We start from the raw sequence: 16,981 nt of genomic DNA, 5'->3' as shown, positions 1-16,981 counted from the left end.
TCTGTGAAGAGAGTTTGATTTCTTCTTTGTCAATTTGAATACCTTTTATTTCTTTTTTTATGTTGAGCATTTTTTTAATTTTATTTTTTTCAGTGTTCCAAGATTCAATGTTTGTGCACTGCACTCAGTGCTCCATGAATACCTTTTATTTATTTTTGTTGTCTCATTGCTGTTGCTAGGACTTCTGAGTACTATGTTGAACAGTAATGGCAAGAGGGGGCATCCCTGTCATGTTCCTGGGAACACTGTCAGCTTTTCCCCCATTGAAAATGATATTTGGTGTGGGTTTTTCATAGATAGATTTTATGAAATTGAGAAATGTTCCCTTTATCCCTATACTTAAAAAAAAAAGAGAGAGAGAGAAAGATTGGAACTTTCTATATATAATAACCATTATCTTTCAACACTAGTCAAATAAAGTAATATTTTATCCTCACACCAATTCTTCAGAAGATAGTTGATAAATATCATTAGCCTAATTTGACAAATGAAAAACTTGAGGCTCATAATGATTACACAGTCTTCAAGAACCAGCTCTTTGACACCATTCACTTTATTTTGCCATGAGAACATTAACATTAAAGACTAATCATGAGCATGAAAATCAAATGTAAATATACTTCACACACAGAAAAGACATAAATACCAGTAATAAATGACATAAGTCACCAGTCATTTAATATAAGCATGACCAGAGATAGTCCTTCCTGAGGTTAATGGCCATGAATAATGTGAGCCTCTGTGGCTTCTTGAAAATTAAATTGGGGAGATGATTCTCCCTCGCCTTATTGCATGGTTTATTTTTTTCCCTGAATTTCACTCAAAATACCAATTCTTCCTATCACGTAGTTGCATACACAGTAAAAAAAAAAAAAAAAAGTAAAAGTCTTTTGTGCTCCCACAATAATGTGGTGGGTATTTCATATATGTTCCCTCAATTCTCATAACACCTGGGATATTGATATTATAATTCTCATTTTATAAAAGAGGAAACAAGGATGTAAGTTGCCAAGAAAAATACCCTGGAAAAAGAAAGTCACAAGTGTAAAAGGCAAGATTCCAATCTAGTTTCTCTGGTTTTCAAGCCAATACAAGACACTTAACCACTATGGTAGTCATTTTCAACATTGTTCAGAAAAATCTAGAGTCCCGCTCTTGTAAGGAGACTGGGAAGGGAGGAAATAGGGCTCCATAAGAGGCCAAGGTAAAGGTGTTGTTCATTGAAAAGACCACCACATTTGTATTAATATTTAGGGATTCCAATGCGTGTGTGTGTGTGTGTGTGTGTGTGTGTGTGTGTGTGTGTCTGTTGATGATATTGCTTCATGTACACTTGCCTATGAAGGAGAATTAAAGTCATTATAATTATTATGCTATGTCAAAAGGAGATTCCTAGTTCAACATTGTTTATTATAACATAACAATGTAAGGAAAAGATAAAAAAATTAGTAGAAAAAAGTTAACAAGTATAATTTGATCTAATTTTGGCTCTACCTTTTATTATCTTCTTGACCTTCGACAGGATCCATAATTTCTCTATGTTTGCATCTCTTTCTTTGTAAAAGAAGTATAAAATAACAGTGGTAATTATCTCACTTTTGTAGTGAGTTTTGTAGTGAGAAACAATAACATTTTTGCAAAAATGAGCACAAACAAGTGTCTATTAAGTTTTGGTTGATATTATCATTATTATTACTATTAACATCAGTCTCTGCAATTGTTTCTTCATTTGCAAAATGGATGAAATAATATTGTCCACATAGGTTACTGCCATGCACATAGCAATCGATCATTAAAAAGTATATTTATAAGACATTATAATGTTATTACATTTGGCAATAGTTATTATCAATTCTTTTATACTAGCTCCTGAAGGCTTTTTATTATATTTACATAAGAAACACCCTGCTACCCTTTTTATAAACTATTATAAATAGTGAGATACTTGGCTTTCTTTTCACTAGCTTGCATCCCTTTACTGAAGGTCAGCTGACTTAATCCAAGACACACAAAGATCTTTACCAAAGATATATCTCAAAGTCATCCTTACTCCAATTCCTTTTCATCCTTCCACTCATATTCTCTAATACCTTCCATGGGTCTCCACATCCTAAGGGTAAAAGAAAAAGTCCAGCTTTACATTTATACCCTTGACATCCATTTCCGACCACTATTTTCAAACTTAGATGATATTACCACCCTTGAATATAGGCTCTCAGCCATCTCTGACAATGAGGTGTGCAAAGACAATCTTTACGAATCAGATCTTATGGGTGCCTGGGTGGCTCAGTGGGTTAAGCCACTGCCTTCAGCTCAGGTCATGATCTCAGGGTCCTGGGATCAAGTCCCGCATCCAGCTCTCTGCTCAGCAGGGAGCCTGCTTCCCTCTCTCTCTCTCTCTGCCTGCCTCTCTGCCTACTTGTGATCTCTTTCTGTCAAATAAATAATAAAATCTTAAAAAAAAAAAAAAAGAATCAGATCTTATGGGGCACCTGGATGGCTCAGTGGGTTAAAGGCTCTGCTTTCAGCTCAGGTCATGGTCCCGGGGTCCTGGGATTGAGTCCCGCATCGGGCTCTCTGCTTGGCTGGTAGCCTGCTTCCCTTCCTCTCTCTCTGCCTGCCTCTCTGCCTGTTTGTGATCTCTGTCTGTCAAATAAATGAATAAAATCTTTAAAAAAAAAAAAAAAGAATCAGAACTTACCTTCTAGCTCATAAAACCCCATGAAAATCCACAACTCAATAGAAGTTAGGCATTTATTATTTACTAGATTTAAAAAAAAGATTAATAAATTCAAGGTTATATTAATCAAAAAGGATTTTTTCAGGTAATTAATTATTCACAAATGAAATAATGGAGAATAGGAAGAAATTGACAGTGTTTTTTTTTTTTTTTCTTACTGGGGTTCAGAGAGAATCTAAAGATGCAAAAAATCATATTTGTTGCTGCATCATCTCTTGGGTAGGGAATGTGCTTATCTTGGTCACTGTCACTGACAGCCATTTACCAGGGTCCCCATGTACTTTTTCCTATCTCTCCTTCATTGATGCCTGCTATTTTTCTGTCAATACCCCTACACAAACCTTAGATTCACTTCATGGAGAGAATATCATCCCATTCAATGCCTGTATTACCAAATATTTGGAGAACATTCTGATGTCATCCTGCTTACTGTGATGGCCTGTGACCACTTGTGGCCATCTGCAAGCCATTTCACTTCATAAGTGTGTGTCCTGCTAATGGGATTGGTGTGAGTGAAAGGCTTTCTACATGCAGCCATACAGATCCTCTTTATCATCCCATTACCCTCCTGTGACCCTAACCTCATAGATCACTTTATGTGTGTTCTGAGCACTTTGCTCAATCTTGCCTGCACTAATACCCACACTCTAGGGCTCTTCGTTGCTACCAACAGTGGTTCTTTCTGTCTGTTAAACTTCCTCCTCTTGCTGGTCTCCTGGTGGTCATTCTGTGCTCCCTAAGGAACCACAGCTTGGAGGCAAGGTGCAAAGCCCTCTCTACCTGTGTCTCCTGCATCACAGTGGTTGTCCTATTATTTGTGTCCTGCATATTTGTGTATGTGAGATCCACAGCTACTTTATCTATTGATAAAGCAGTTGCATTGCTCTATACTACAATAACACCCATATTAAATCCTTTAATCTATACCTTGAGAAATGACCAGATGAAAATGACCAGATGAAAGGATTTAATATGGGTGTCATTAGGAAATTATGTAGTAAGAAAGCTATTTTAGGTGACAAATAAATGTAACTGGACCTCCATATTGATTCAACTCAAGCAAAGGTCAAAAGGATATTTTGGATGATCTTGACAAGGAACACATATGAAATAAAGGGGAAAAAAGTTACTGCTATTTATCATAAATCTTACATTGAAAAGAATAGAAATGAAATGAATGCAAGAAAATGAAAATTTAAAAAAGTGTAAAATAAGGTGAATAAAGTCAATAAAATTTAAAGCAAATTATAGATAGATAGATAGATAGATAGATGATAGAATATATATATTCCCTACCTCCCACCCCAAAATTAGATATATATATATATAGGTATTTATTTATATATCTAGATATATATTTAGATATTTATAAGATTATAAATTAAATATATCTAATTAGATATATCTATATATAGATATTAGATAAAAATTAGATATATTTATATATATATAAATATATATAGATATATTTATATATCTATATCTATATAGATATATCTAATTTTAGGGCGGGAGGTAGGGAATTTCTTTCCTGCTATTGACTTAACCAGACTCTCAGAATTCTAGCTAGCTCTCTTTGAAAAAACACAATTTGTCTTAACTCCTGCTTAAAGTGTGAAATGAAACAGAAATTGAAGCTGAGATTCTCAATGAAGGGGCAAATAGCTTACCTTAATACTCTCCCTGCTTTCAGTAGGATATCAACATATTAATGTGAGGTCTTCATGTTATTTTTATCTGTTAGTTTACTTTTTGGCAACATTTCATTATGAAATGTTAAGTCTTGATGACTCAATCCACTCAACACGATGTCATCAATATAATGGACCACTGTGGATAGCTCATAGAATAAATCAAGGTCCTCAAGGTCCTCATGAACTAAATTATAATATAGTGCTGTAGTGTTGACACATCCTGAGGTAGGGCACAGTTTAGTTTTAAAAAATATATGCTTCTATTTACACACAAAACACTTCAGGATAAATATATTCTATTAATTCTTTCTATCCCTCACTCATTAATCAAAAATTTCTAGAGCCCATAGAATGTATTAGACACATTCACAGCTTCTGTTTCAAAGGTGAATAGAGAGGAACCTGGATCTTGCCTTCACAGAGTTTCAGATCCACTAAGAGACACCCAGAGGAGAGCAGGAAATGACAGCACACTGTTATACATGATGAGGTTAGAGGCAGCACAGGTGCTATGAAAACATGTTTGAGGGACACACAGCAAAGAACCAGGGGTCAGAAAAGGTTCCAAGATGAAAAGACATACAAAACGGTACCTGGAACTTGAAATGGAGTAAGCAGAGTGAATACGAACATCAGTTGGAGCATGAGAATTGTTACAGGAAAGAATATATAACAAAGGCCAGTGGGTAAAAATGAGTATACAGGAAACCTCGTGAATTCAATGTGGCAATGGCTGGTAATTCATCTATTTAATCAACAATTATTTATTGAACTCTGACCATGTGCCTCATGCTAGACAATGAGCTTATAAAAGGTAAATAACTTGATATGAACCTGGAGAGGGAGGAACAGGGAAGATGATAAAAAGTCTCCTAATCATGTTAAAACTTACTGTTGGGGTGCCTGGGTGGCTCAGATGGTGAAGCTTCTGCCTTTGGCTCGGGTAATGATCCCAGGGGCCTGGGATGGAGCCAGGCATCAGGTTCCCTGCTCAATGGGAAGCCTGCTTCTTCCTTTCCCTCTGTTATACCCTCTGCTTGTGCTCTCTTGCTCTATCAATATCAAATGTGTTTTCCTCAATGAACAAATTAACAGATTCTCAGATACCTGATATTCAGCAAGTGATTTCACTAATTGTTTCTTCTCTCCCTGTCGGTAAGAACCATTAGAAATAGTTTAATTTCAGCTTACAAGGCCACCAATATGCCTTCTGTGCCCTACCTCAGGATGTGTCAACACTACAGCACTATATTATAATTTAGTTCATGAGGACCTTGAGGACCTTGATTTATTCTATGAGCTATCCACAGTGGTCCATTATATTGATGACATCGTGTTGAGTGGATTGAGTCATCAAGACTTAACTACTCTAGATCTATTGGTAACACATGTCTGTCAGAGGAGGGAAACTAAACACAATTAAAACTCAGGGGACTTAAATTCAGTGAATTTTCCAGTGGCCCAGAGTATGGAGCATATCAAGATTCACCTTTGAGGGGCACCTTCATGGCTTAGTGGGTTAAGCCTCTGCCTTCGGCTCAGGTCATGATCTCAGGGTCCTGGGATCAAGCCCCACGTTGGACTCTCTGCTCAGTGGGGACCCTGCTTCCCCCTCTCACTCTGCCTGCCTCTGCCTACTTATGATCTCTCTCTCTCTCTCTGTGTCAAATAAATAAAATCTTAAAAAAAAAAGATATCACTTTTGAAGGAAAAACACAATAGGATAAAACCAGAGGCAGACGAACTACAAGACATACCTAACAATAGTGAACAAAACAGAATTACTGAAAGGGAGGGAGGTAGGGTGATAGGGTAATTGGATAATGGACATTAAGGAGGACGCTTCATGTAATGAGAACTGGGTGTTATATGCGACTGATGAATCACTAAATTCTACCCCCAAATTAATAATATACTCAATGTGAACTAACTTAAATTTAAATAAAACAAAACAAAATATATCCCTTTTAAGGTGAAGGGATAAATACACCCTATCTTGGTCCATCTATCCTCTCCAACACCAAAAGATACACAATACCCAATGGGCTCCTTTGGATTGGGGAAGCAATGTGTTCTTCATTTGGGTGTTTTACTCTGGTCTATTTATCAAGTAACTCAAGAAGTTGCTAGTTTGCGTGGAGCTCAGAAAAAGGAAAAGTTTCTGCCACAGGTCCAGACTGTGGTCCAAGCTTCTAATCCACATGGCTGTTAGGATTCTGCACGTCTTATGGTATTTCATGCATCAGTGGAAGAAAGGAATGTTGTTCAGGTGTTTGGAAGTTCTCCATATATGAATTGCAGTGCAGGCCCTCAGGATTTTGGAGCAAAGTGCTGCCATCCTCCACAGATAACTACTCCCTTTTTGAGAACTTGCTCTTGCCCTGCAACCAGGCCTTAGCAGGGACTAAACACTTAACACGGGCCATTAAATTTCTGTGAAACAAGAATTGCTCATCATGAACTTGGTATTTTCTGATTCATAGAGCCATAAAGTTGGGTGTGCAAAGCAGCACTCCTTTATCAAATAGAATAGTGTCCTAATATACAGTTTTCCCTTCCATGTTTTCAGAAGTTGATGATCCTCCTTCTGACATACTGCAGAAGATAAATAGTAGCCTAATGTTACAACACAATGCTTGTGTCATTTACCTCACTTCATCTTATCACAATGACATTTTATCATCTCACATCATCACAGGAAAAAGGGTATATACAGTACAATCAGGTTTTTTGAGAGAGAGAGAGAGAGGGGGAGGAGAGAATATTCAGATAACTTTTATTACAGTTTGGTGTTATAATTTTTATGTTTTATTATGAGTGTTATTAATCTCTTACTGTGCCTAATTTATAATATAACTTTATCACAGGTATGCAGGTATAGAAAAAACATACTATAATGGTTTTTGGCACTACCCATAGTTTCAGGAATCACTGGGCATCATGAAACACATTGCTCTCCCCACATAGGTAGGGACGTCTGTACAGAACTTCTGGCCCAAGAAGGAACTGAACAAATGGTTACATGAAGAAGTACCCAAATTCAGCCTGAACCCAAGGCCTTATGGAAAGTTCACTATGATCAATTGACATAAGGAGAAAAGATTTGGGCCTGATGTACAGAAAATTCTGCAGTGATATGTAGATACAGGTCAAAAGTGAATAAAAGCAGCACCACAGCCCTATTCTGGAAAATCCTTCAAGGTCAGTGGGGATGGGAAATTCCTTCAATGGGTAGAAATTTAAGCAATGCACCTGGTGTTCATTTTCTTGGAGGGAGTAATGGCCAGAAGTACAATGTATACTAATTTAAGGGTTTTGACTAATGGTTTGGCTGAATGGTCAGGAACATGAAAAATAAATCATTGAAAAATTAGTAATAAGACAATCTGAAGAAGAGGCATATTTCCATACTTTTCTGAATAAGTAAAAACATACAAAGATATATTTGTCCCTTGTGAATGCTTACCAAGAGGTCACCAGCAGAGGAGGTTTTAATAATTAAGTGGATAAGATGAACCATTTTGTGCAATTAAGCCAGTCTTATTCCTAGGCACTCCTACCTTCCTTTGATAGACTCATGATCTCATCATGAGAATAATTCATGAGAACTTGTTATCCACCATTATAGTATTGCACACAGTTTTTCCTCTAATCAATGGCCTCACTTCACAGCAAATGAAGTGCCACAATGGTCCCATGCTCATGGAATTCAGTGTTGTTACCATATTTCCCAGTATCTTGAAACAACTGGCATGATAAAATGTTTGGATAACTTTTTCCAAATTAGTTGTAGTATGAACTAAGTAGCAACACCTTCCAGGGTTGGAGCAAGAGTCGTCAGTTCTATGAAAGGCCACATATGCTCTGAATTAGCATCCAATACATGTTGCTGTTCCTCCCATAGCCAGGTCCTGTAATCAAAGGATAGAAATGGGAGAGCCAACATTCATACTGCCCTTAATGAATGACTAACAAAATGTTTCATTTCTGTTCTCATTAACTTGTGTTTTTCTTGCTTCTAAGTCTTAATTCCAAAGGGATAAATTCTTCCAGCGTGAGACATAACAAGATCCTACTAAACAGAGTCAAGACTGCTGTCTGACTTTGGGCAGTTCATGCCTTTGAATCAATAGGTAAAGAAATAAGTTGCTGTACTGGCTAGAGTGATCTATCATGGCAACAAAGGGGAAATTGGACTACTACTCCACAGTGGAGATAAGAAAGAGTATATCTAAAATATAGGAGATCCCAGAGGACCACTCTTAGTATCACCATGCTCTGTGTTAACATCAACAGAAAAACTACAACAAACCAATCAAGGCAGAACTACTAAGGACCCAGACCCTTCAGTAATGAAAGTTTGTGTCTCCCCACCAGCTAAAGAACCATGACCAGCATTTGTGCTTGCTAAGGGCACATTGAATATAGAAGGAGTAACAGAAGAAATTATAAATTAACCATGTGACTGTTACAAAAATGCATACTGTAGTTATTATATTTACTCCTTATAGTATAAATATTTGTTTTATACACACACACACACACACACATCTTAGTTTTCTTCCCTTTCTTGCTACCTCATTATGTAACAGAAAATATGTTGACTTTATATCATAGTATGTTACTGTTTTAATTTCACATCATAGTATTTAACTTACTGAATATCAAGGAGAAAGTAAAAATCACTCCCCCAAAATTGCCTTTCCTTCTAGTAGAGGTTTTAGTGTATTTTCAGTTGTATGCAGGAGAGTTGTATGATGTTAGGTGGAATTCTGACCTTGTGTTGTCTTTGTTTTTCTTTAAACATTTTATTTATTTATTTATTTGACAGGGGGACAGAGAGCTCAAGCAGGCAGAGAGGCAGCCAGAGAGAGAGAGCAGCAGCAGCAGGTTCCCCTCTGAGCAGAGAGCCCATCATGGGTCTAAATCCCAGGACTCTGAGCCAAAGGCAGATATGTAACCAACTGAGCCACCCAGGCTCCACATGCTTTCTTTACTTGGAGATTAAGTACAGTTTAATGAGATATGTGTAAGAGCTAGATGGTTAAGAAATAAACTTGTACTGACTGATTTTATGTGTTAACTCACCTAGACCACAGGGTGCTCAAATATTTGTTTGAGTATTGCTTTGGGTTGTGACTATGAAATTTTTCTAGATGATATTAATTTTTGAATTGCTAGACTGAGTAAATTAATTTGTTCTCACTAAAGAAGGGTCTTCATTCAACCAAAGAAAGGCCTGAAAATTTCAAAAAGCTAATGTCCCCTGAGTAAGAGGAACTTTCCTGCCTAACTGAACGCTTAGCTTTGCCTGTCTGATGACCTGCACTGACACATTAACTCTTCCTGACCTAAGGAGCCTCCTACCTAGGGACCTGAACTGCGACGTTGGCTTTTACTGGTTTATAGCAGTTTCTTTAGACTCAAAAGGGGACATAGACTTTGCAGATTTTGTGGTACATGTACAATAGAATATTATTCAGCATGGAAAAAGAAGGAATTTCTGACTCCTGCTACAAGATGGATAAACTTTGATGACATTTTAAATGAAATAAGTTGTTATTTTTAGTAAACTATATGTTATAACAAATTTATATTTACAGGGAAATTGTAGAAATGATGCAGAGTTCCCTTATGCTCTGCACTGTTTCCCCTGTTACCATCTTACATAGTATAGTACAATTGTCAAAACTAATTCAGTTTAAGCAAACACATTATTTTAAACTAATATCCATACTTTTAACAAGTAACTTTGATTTTAACTAATATTGCTTTTCTTCTCCAGAGTCTTATCAATATACCACAATATATTCAGTTGTCATGTCTTCTTCAGGAGCTCCAGACAGTGGCAGTTTCTCCTAAGGTTCTTGTATTTATTTATTTCAAGTATGATTAACATATTAGATTAGTTTCAGGTGGGAAAAAAATGATTCAACAATTCTAAGGATGCCTTAGTAGGTTAAGCATGTGCCTTCAGCTCAGGTCATAATCCTAGGGTCCTGAAATAAGTCTAGCAATGGGCTTTCTGATTAGTGGGGAGCTTGCTTTTCCCTGTGCCCATGCTCCCCTGGCTTGTCTCTTTCTCTCTGTCTCTCTCTGACAAATAAAGAAATAAAATATTTTTAAAAAATCAATAGTTTACTCAGTGTCCATCATAATAAGTGTTTTCTTAACTTTTCTGTTTTTTTTTTTCTTTATTTGAGAGAGAGAGAGAGCTCAAGCAGAAGGAGAGCAGAGGGAGAGAGGCAGAGAGGCAAACTCTTTGCTGACTTTGGAGCCCCATGAAGAGCTCAATCCCAGGACCCTGAGATCATGACCTGAGCCTAAAACAAGGGTCAGAGGCTTAATCAACTGAATAGAGCAGGCACCTCTGAACTTTTCTTGTTTTTGATTGAAATTGGCATTTTGAGCAGAACTAGACAAAAATTTTATATAAAAACCTACATTTAGGGTTTGTCTGTTATTTTACTCAAGACTGGACTGGAGTTATGGGTTATTGGGAGAAAGGTCACAGAGGCAAAGTGCCATTTGGATCACATCCTGTTAAGGAATATGTACTTTCTTTTTCTTTTTTAAGATTTTATTTATTTATTTGACACAGATTGCAAGTAGGCAGAGAGGCAGGCAGAGAGAGAGGAGGAAGCAGGCTCCCTGCTGAGCAGAGAGCCCGATGCGGGGCTCGATCCCTGGACCCTGGGATCATGACCTGAGCTGAAAGCAGAGGCTTTAACCCACTGAGCCACCCAAGCACCCCTGAATCCACAAATATTATGTAAGTTTGGTACTATCTTAAATACAATGATATGATATGAGTCTGTGTGTGTGTGTGTGTGTGATATATTATTCTTCTGATAATGATTACACTACCATCCTCTGCATAGAATCCTGAACTCTATCACTTTTCAACATATTTTAGAAACCACTGCATATATGTATCCACCTCCTTTTTATTGATGATTCATAAAATAGCATCCCTGATTCATTTAGCTTCCTTTCTGATGGGCTTGAAGTTGTTTCTTCCCCTTTTCTGACTTGGAAAGGACTGCTGTGACTATCTTTATGCCTGTGAGATTATTTGCAGCAAATGGAATTACTAGACCTGTGTCTAAGTGCCACTGAAATATCCTCAGCAATGAAAATCAATCCCCAAGAAATTGCACCCCCTTAAACTCCTACCAAAAGTATGTGGGATCCGTTGTTTCCCACATCAATTTCAGTAGTGTTTGTTAGGATACATTTATCAATGGGGCACTTGAGTGGGTCAGTAGGTTATGCATCTGCCTTTGGCTTAGGTCATGATATCAGGATCATGGGATTGAGTCCAGCATCTGGCTCCCTGCCGAGCAGGGATTCTGCTTCTCCCTCTCCTCTGCTTGCTGCTCCCCATGCTCTGTCCTCTCTCTATTAAATAAGTAAATAAAATCTTAAGAAAATAAAAATACATTTATCAAAAAAGGTCAATTTATTAATCTGATAAGTGAAAAGATATATAGTTAGAATTTAAATTTGAATGTATTTAGATATTAATTAAATTTATTATCTTTCCACATTTTTAATAAGAAGTTTCTTTTGAAATCAATTATTTGGCCCATTTTCATTTGCACAGTTTGGTTTTTTAAAAAGATTTTACTTATTCAGAGAGAGAGAGGGAGAGTGTGTGTGAGAGCAAGGGAAGGGGCAGAAGGAGAGGAAGAGAGAGAATCTTAAGCAGGCTCCACACAAGACACAGAACCTGGCATGGGGCTCTATCTCACAATCCTGAAATCATAAGCTGAGTGGAAATCCAGAGTCAGACGATAACTGACTGAGCCATCAGGTACCCTAAACACTGTGTTTTTAAAGATTGATCTTTGAAATCTATATTTGAGAAAATTTTGCTTTTGTCTGGAACACATGTTGTAAATATACTTAAATGCTTTGGCATTTGTGCTTGTAATTGTTTTACTATATGGAAAGTATCTGTTATGAGGACGGAGAAGATTATTCCACCATTTGGCATCTATAAATAAATATTAGCTCCCTTCCTGTTTCTATCTTCTCTTACTAAAATCAGGGTATGGGACACTAAAGAATCTAGATTCCACGAATTTTATTGAAAAGTTTCTGCTATGACTTGGAACTTCCTTAATTCATCTTCTAAATCCCTGGTGCTTAAAGTAACATGAACTTTGGGAAAAAAAGAAGTATTTTGCTTTTTATGCCGAATGTTCTTTATTTATATTTTATTTAGTCTGAGTCTCTCTTTGTGTCTTAGGAAAATTTGCTGAGAGACCCATTAATATACTGAACAAGGTGAAGAATAATTTCAAAAGAACAAATTTATAGAAGCTGAATTTAAAACTACAAACAACTAGAAATTATTGAGAGTTAAAGTAACAGGAAATAAACAGTCAAACTAACAGATTAAAACAAATTTCAATATGGACTGGACCAGTTGAAGGAATGTTCACTACTAAAATATTATATCTCCTTTCTCTCTTTCTTGCTCTTTTTCTCTCTTAGGTTTCATTAAGGGAAACACTATCAAAGTTTCTACATCATTCTTTGAATGTTCAAAATATTTATGATAAGATATTTTATAACCAAATTACCAGGTTCAAGTATTATGAAAAAGCATTATGTATATCATGCATGAATTTTCTCCACTTGGCAACATTCCAACCTGATGGGTGTTTGGTATAAACTCAAGAAAGACATCCAATTCAGAAAGATACCCTCTCAATCCAAATCCCCTAATTTAATATTTTTATGGCTGAAGAATTAGGTCCTCTTTCATTAATGATATATTTCATTGTTTCCATAAGCAATCAGGTGAGTAGATTATAAATTATAAATAAAGATTTGCACTTTATTCAGAGGAAAATATCATGGAAGGTAGGGATTATAGGTGGGTAAGAATATAGATTTGACCTCCAAATGAAGTACTCATTTCATAATACTTCTTTCTTTGCAGATTAATTATTTCTTTTTTAAAAATTTTTTTTAAATTTATTTAGTTTCAGAAAAACAGTATTTATTATTTTTTCACCACACCCAGTGCTCCATGCAATCCGTGCCCTCTATAATACCCACCACCTGGTACCCCAACCTCCCACCCCCCCCACCACCCCACCACTTCAAACCCCTCAGATTGTTTTTCAGAGTCCATAGTCTCTCATGATTCACCTCCCCTTCCAATTTAGCCCAACTCCCTTCTCCTCTCTAATACCCCTTGTCCTCCATGATATTTGTTATGCTCCACAAATAAGTGAAACCATATGATAATTGATTCTCTCTGCTTGACTTATTTCACTCAGCATAATCTCTCCAGTCCCGTCCATGTTGCTACAAAAGTTGGGTATTTGTCCTTTCTGATGGAGGCATAATACTCCATAGTGTATATGGACCACATCTTCCATATCCATCCGTCTGTTGAAGGGCATCTTGGTTCTTTCCATAGTTTGGCAACCGTGGCCATTGCTGCTATAAACATTGGGGTACAGATGGCCCTTCTTTTCACGACATCTGTATCTTTGGGGTAAATACCCAGGAGTGCAATGGCAGGGTCATAGGGAAGTTCTATTTTTAATTTCTTGAGGAATCTCCACACTGTTCTCCAAAGAGGCTGCACCAACTTGCATTCCTACCAACAGTGTTGTTTCCTGTTTTGTTAATTTTGGCCATTCTAACTGGTGTAAGGTGATATCTTAATGTGGTTTTAATTTGAATCTCCCTGAGGGCTAATGATGATGATCATCTTTTCATGTGTCTGATAGCCATTTGTATGTCTTGATGGGAAGATTAATTATTTCTAACCTGTGCTTTCTCTACTTTGCCTGAAATTATGCAACAAAATAATAGCATCATTGAGTTCATACTGTTAGGATTGACCCAAGATCCTATGAAAAAGAAAATGGTATTTGTATACTTCTTCATTTTATATGTGGGAACCATGATAGGAATTTGCTGATTATTGTGATCATCAAGTCCATCTGGACACTTGGAAGCCCCATGTACTTTTTCCTATTTTATTTGTCACTTACTGACTTCTGCTTCTCAACATCCACAGCCCCCAGACTAATTGTGGATTCACTCTTTGCAAAAAGAATCATAACTTACAATGAGTGCATGATTCAAGTCTTTGCCTTGCACTTCTTTGGATGCATGGAGGTCTTTGTCCTCATCCTCATGGCTGCTGATCATTATGTGGCCATCTTCAAGCCCTTACATTACCCAACCATTATGAGATGGCAGGTCTGCATCATCTTGATTGTTATTGCATGGATAGGGGCTTTTATCCATTCTATAGCTGAGGCCTTTCCTGGCCTTGAAATTGCCTTTCTGTGGACACAATTTGATTGATCATTACCGCTGTTATTTACAGCCCTTGCTGAAACTTGCTTGCATGCACAACCACATGATCAACCTAGAATGGGTGTCTAACAGCGGGCCCATTTGTACAAGCAGTTTTGTGTTTCTGATGACCTCATACATTTTCATCTTGCATTCACTGTGAAAGCATAGTGCAGAGGGGAGGGAAAAAAGCTCTCTCTACTTGCACTTCTCACATCATCATAGTAGTCTTATTCTTGGTCCATGTGTATTCATATATTCATGTATCCCAACCACTTTCCCCATGGACAAGATGGTGTCCATATTTTATACTATTGGGACCCCTTTTCTCAACCACTCATCTACACACTGAGGAATGCAGAAGTGAAAAATTTCATGAGAAACCTATGGCATATTACAACTACCTCAGAAAGCAAGAGATGAATTGAGGGTTTTGACTGATTTCTTAATCTATACAGATATCAAATATGATGTGTATCCTGACTTCACCAATGTCTCTATTATAATACAGCTTATTTCCTTATTTTTTTTCTGTACTTCTGCGCTCAAACTAGTAGCTTCCCTCATAATGCCAGCCTGGTTCTTTCTTTTCCTGAGAACTCAGTTCTGACATTGTGGATTATGAAACACTCCTCACATTTCACATCACACTTAGTTTGATAAGAAGAAAGATCACAACTTGTCAAACAGTGAATATCCATAAATAAAGAATATCATATAATCTATGACTTGTAATTCTCTCTACAGCTCATTTCAAATAAGGTTTCCTGCTTTCTCTTGAACAAAATCGGAGCAAAGGAGCTAACTCTGTGTGTCAAGAAGTTCTTTTCATTATATTACTAGTTTATCTTGAAAAAAATTTCCACACTAGTGAACTAAAGGCCAAATGCTGTATATATAAATATATGTAATTTTTGAATTTTTAGTATGTCGATTATATATCAATAAAGCTTTTAAAAACAAAACTGTTAAATTTTGTGATTATTAGTACAATCTGGGTGGGACTAGAGGAGATTATGCTGAGTGAAATAAGTCAAGCGGAGAAAGTCAATTATATGGTTTTACTTACTAATGGAGCATAAGGAATAACACAGAGGACATTAGGAGAAGGAAGGGTAAAATGAACTGGGGGAAGACAGAGACTCCAAGAAACAGGCTGAGGGTTTTAGAGCAGACAGGGGTAAAGGAGTGGTTGAACCATGGTGATGGGTATTATGGAGGGCAATTGTTGCATGGAGCACTGAGTATTATATGTAAACAATGAGTCTTGGAACAATACATCAAAAACTAATGATGTATTATATGGTGTCTAACATAACACAATCAATTAATAAATAAATACTATTATTAAAAATTGATTTCCCATGAATGAAAGATTTGTAAATATGTATTAAAAATTAGTTCATAACAGTGACTTTGGATCTCTATTTTGATTAAAATACAATGTTGTGTCTATAGTTAATGACACTATAATCTTTATTTGAAAATTATAGTCAGTAGCTGTTAAAAGTTTTCACCCCAAGAAAAGTTATAACTATGTGTGGTGATGGATACTTACTATATTTATTAAGGCAATCGATTTAAAATATATATAGATTCAAATCATGAGGTTATACAACTGAAACCACTAATAATGTTATATGCCAATCATATCTCAGTAAAATAAAAAGTAGAGTCTATGTCTCCATGCTTTTATCTGGGCTAAACTTGTGATACATTGCTCATGTAACCTTTAACCACATGAACAGAAGGTGGTAAAAGTCGTCTTGTATAATCCCTAAAGTTTGGTTTGAGGGGTCTTGAAGCTTTTGTTTTTGAAAAACAACCACTGCATTAAAACAACTTGTAAAGCCCAATCTACCCTCCTGAGTGAACAAGAATTAATAAATATTAGCCATTTGTAACTTAAACTGAGCAGTGCAAGAAAACATGTTTAAAAATGATTTTGCTCATATGATCTCCCTGAGCAAAATCATTTTTAAACATGTTTTCTTGCACTGCTCAGTTTAATATGTAAGAATAGTTTTCATGTTCCTCTGTATGTCACTGCCTTTTTCGTTTAAACATGTCAAGGAGAAAAACATTTGTCACATGTCAGAGTCTCTAGAATTTCACCATGTTTATAATAACTCAGCAGGAACACCTCATTTTGACAGTTTTAATATATCCATATCTTTTATAGTGACAATTTTTGTTTTGAGGTATAAGTAACCTC

General features: G+C 36.5%; 1 pseudogene; it reads left to right on the top strand.

The window, feature by feature from the left end:
- Window positions 1-14,257: 14,257 nt before the first annotated feature.
- Window positions 14,258-15,189, top strand: LOC101683964 (annotated as a pseudogene).
- The last annotated feature ends 1,792 nt before the right edge of the window (window positions 15,190-16,981 follow it).

This window comes from Mustela putorius, unplaced genomic scaffold (assembly GCF_011764305.1).
Source record: "Mustela putorius furo isolate JIRA1106 unplaced genomic scaffold, ASM1176430v1.1 tig00000127_pilon_pilon_pilon, whole genome shotgun sequence".
NCBI classification, from domain to species: Eukaryota; Metazoa; Chordata; class Mammalia; order Carnivora; family Mustelidae; genus Mustela; species Mustela putorius.
The sequence above is the reverse complement of the archived record's forward strand: the minus strand, read 5'-3'. Positions and strand labels throughout refer to the sequence as shown.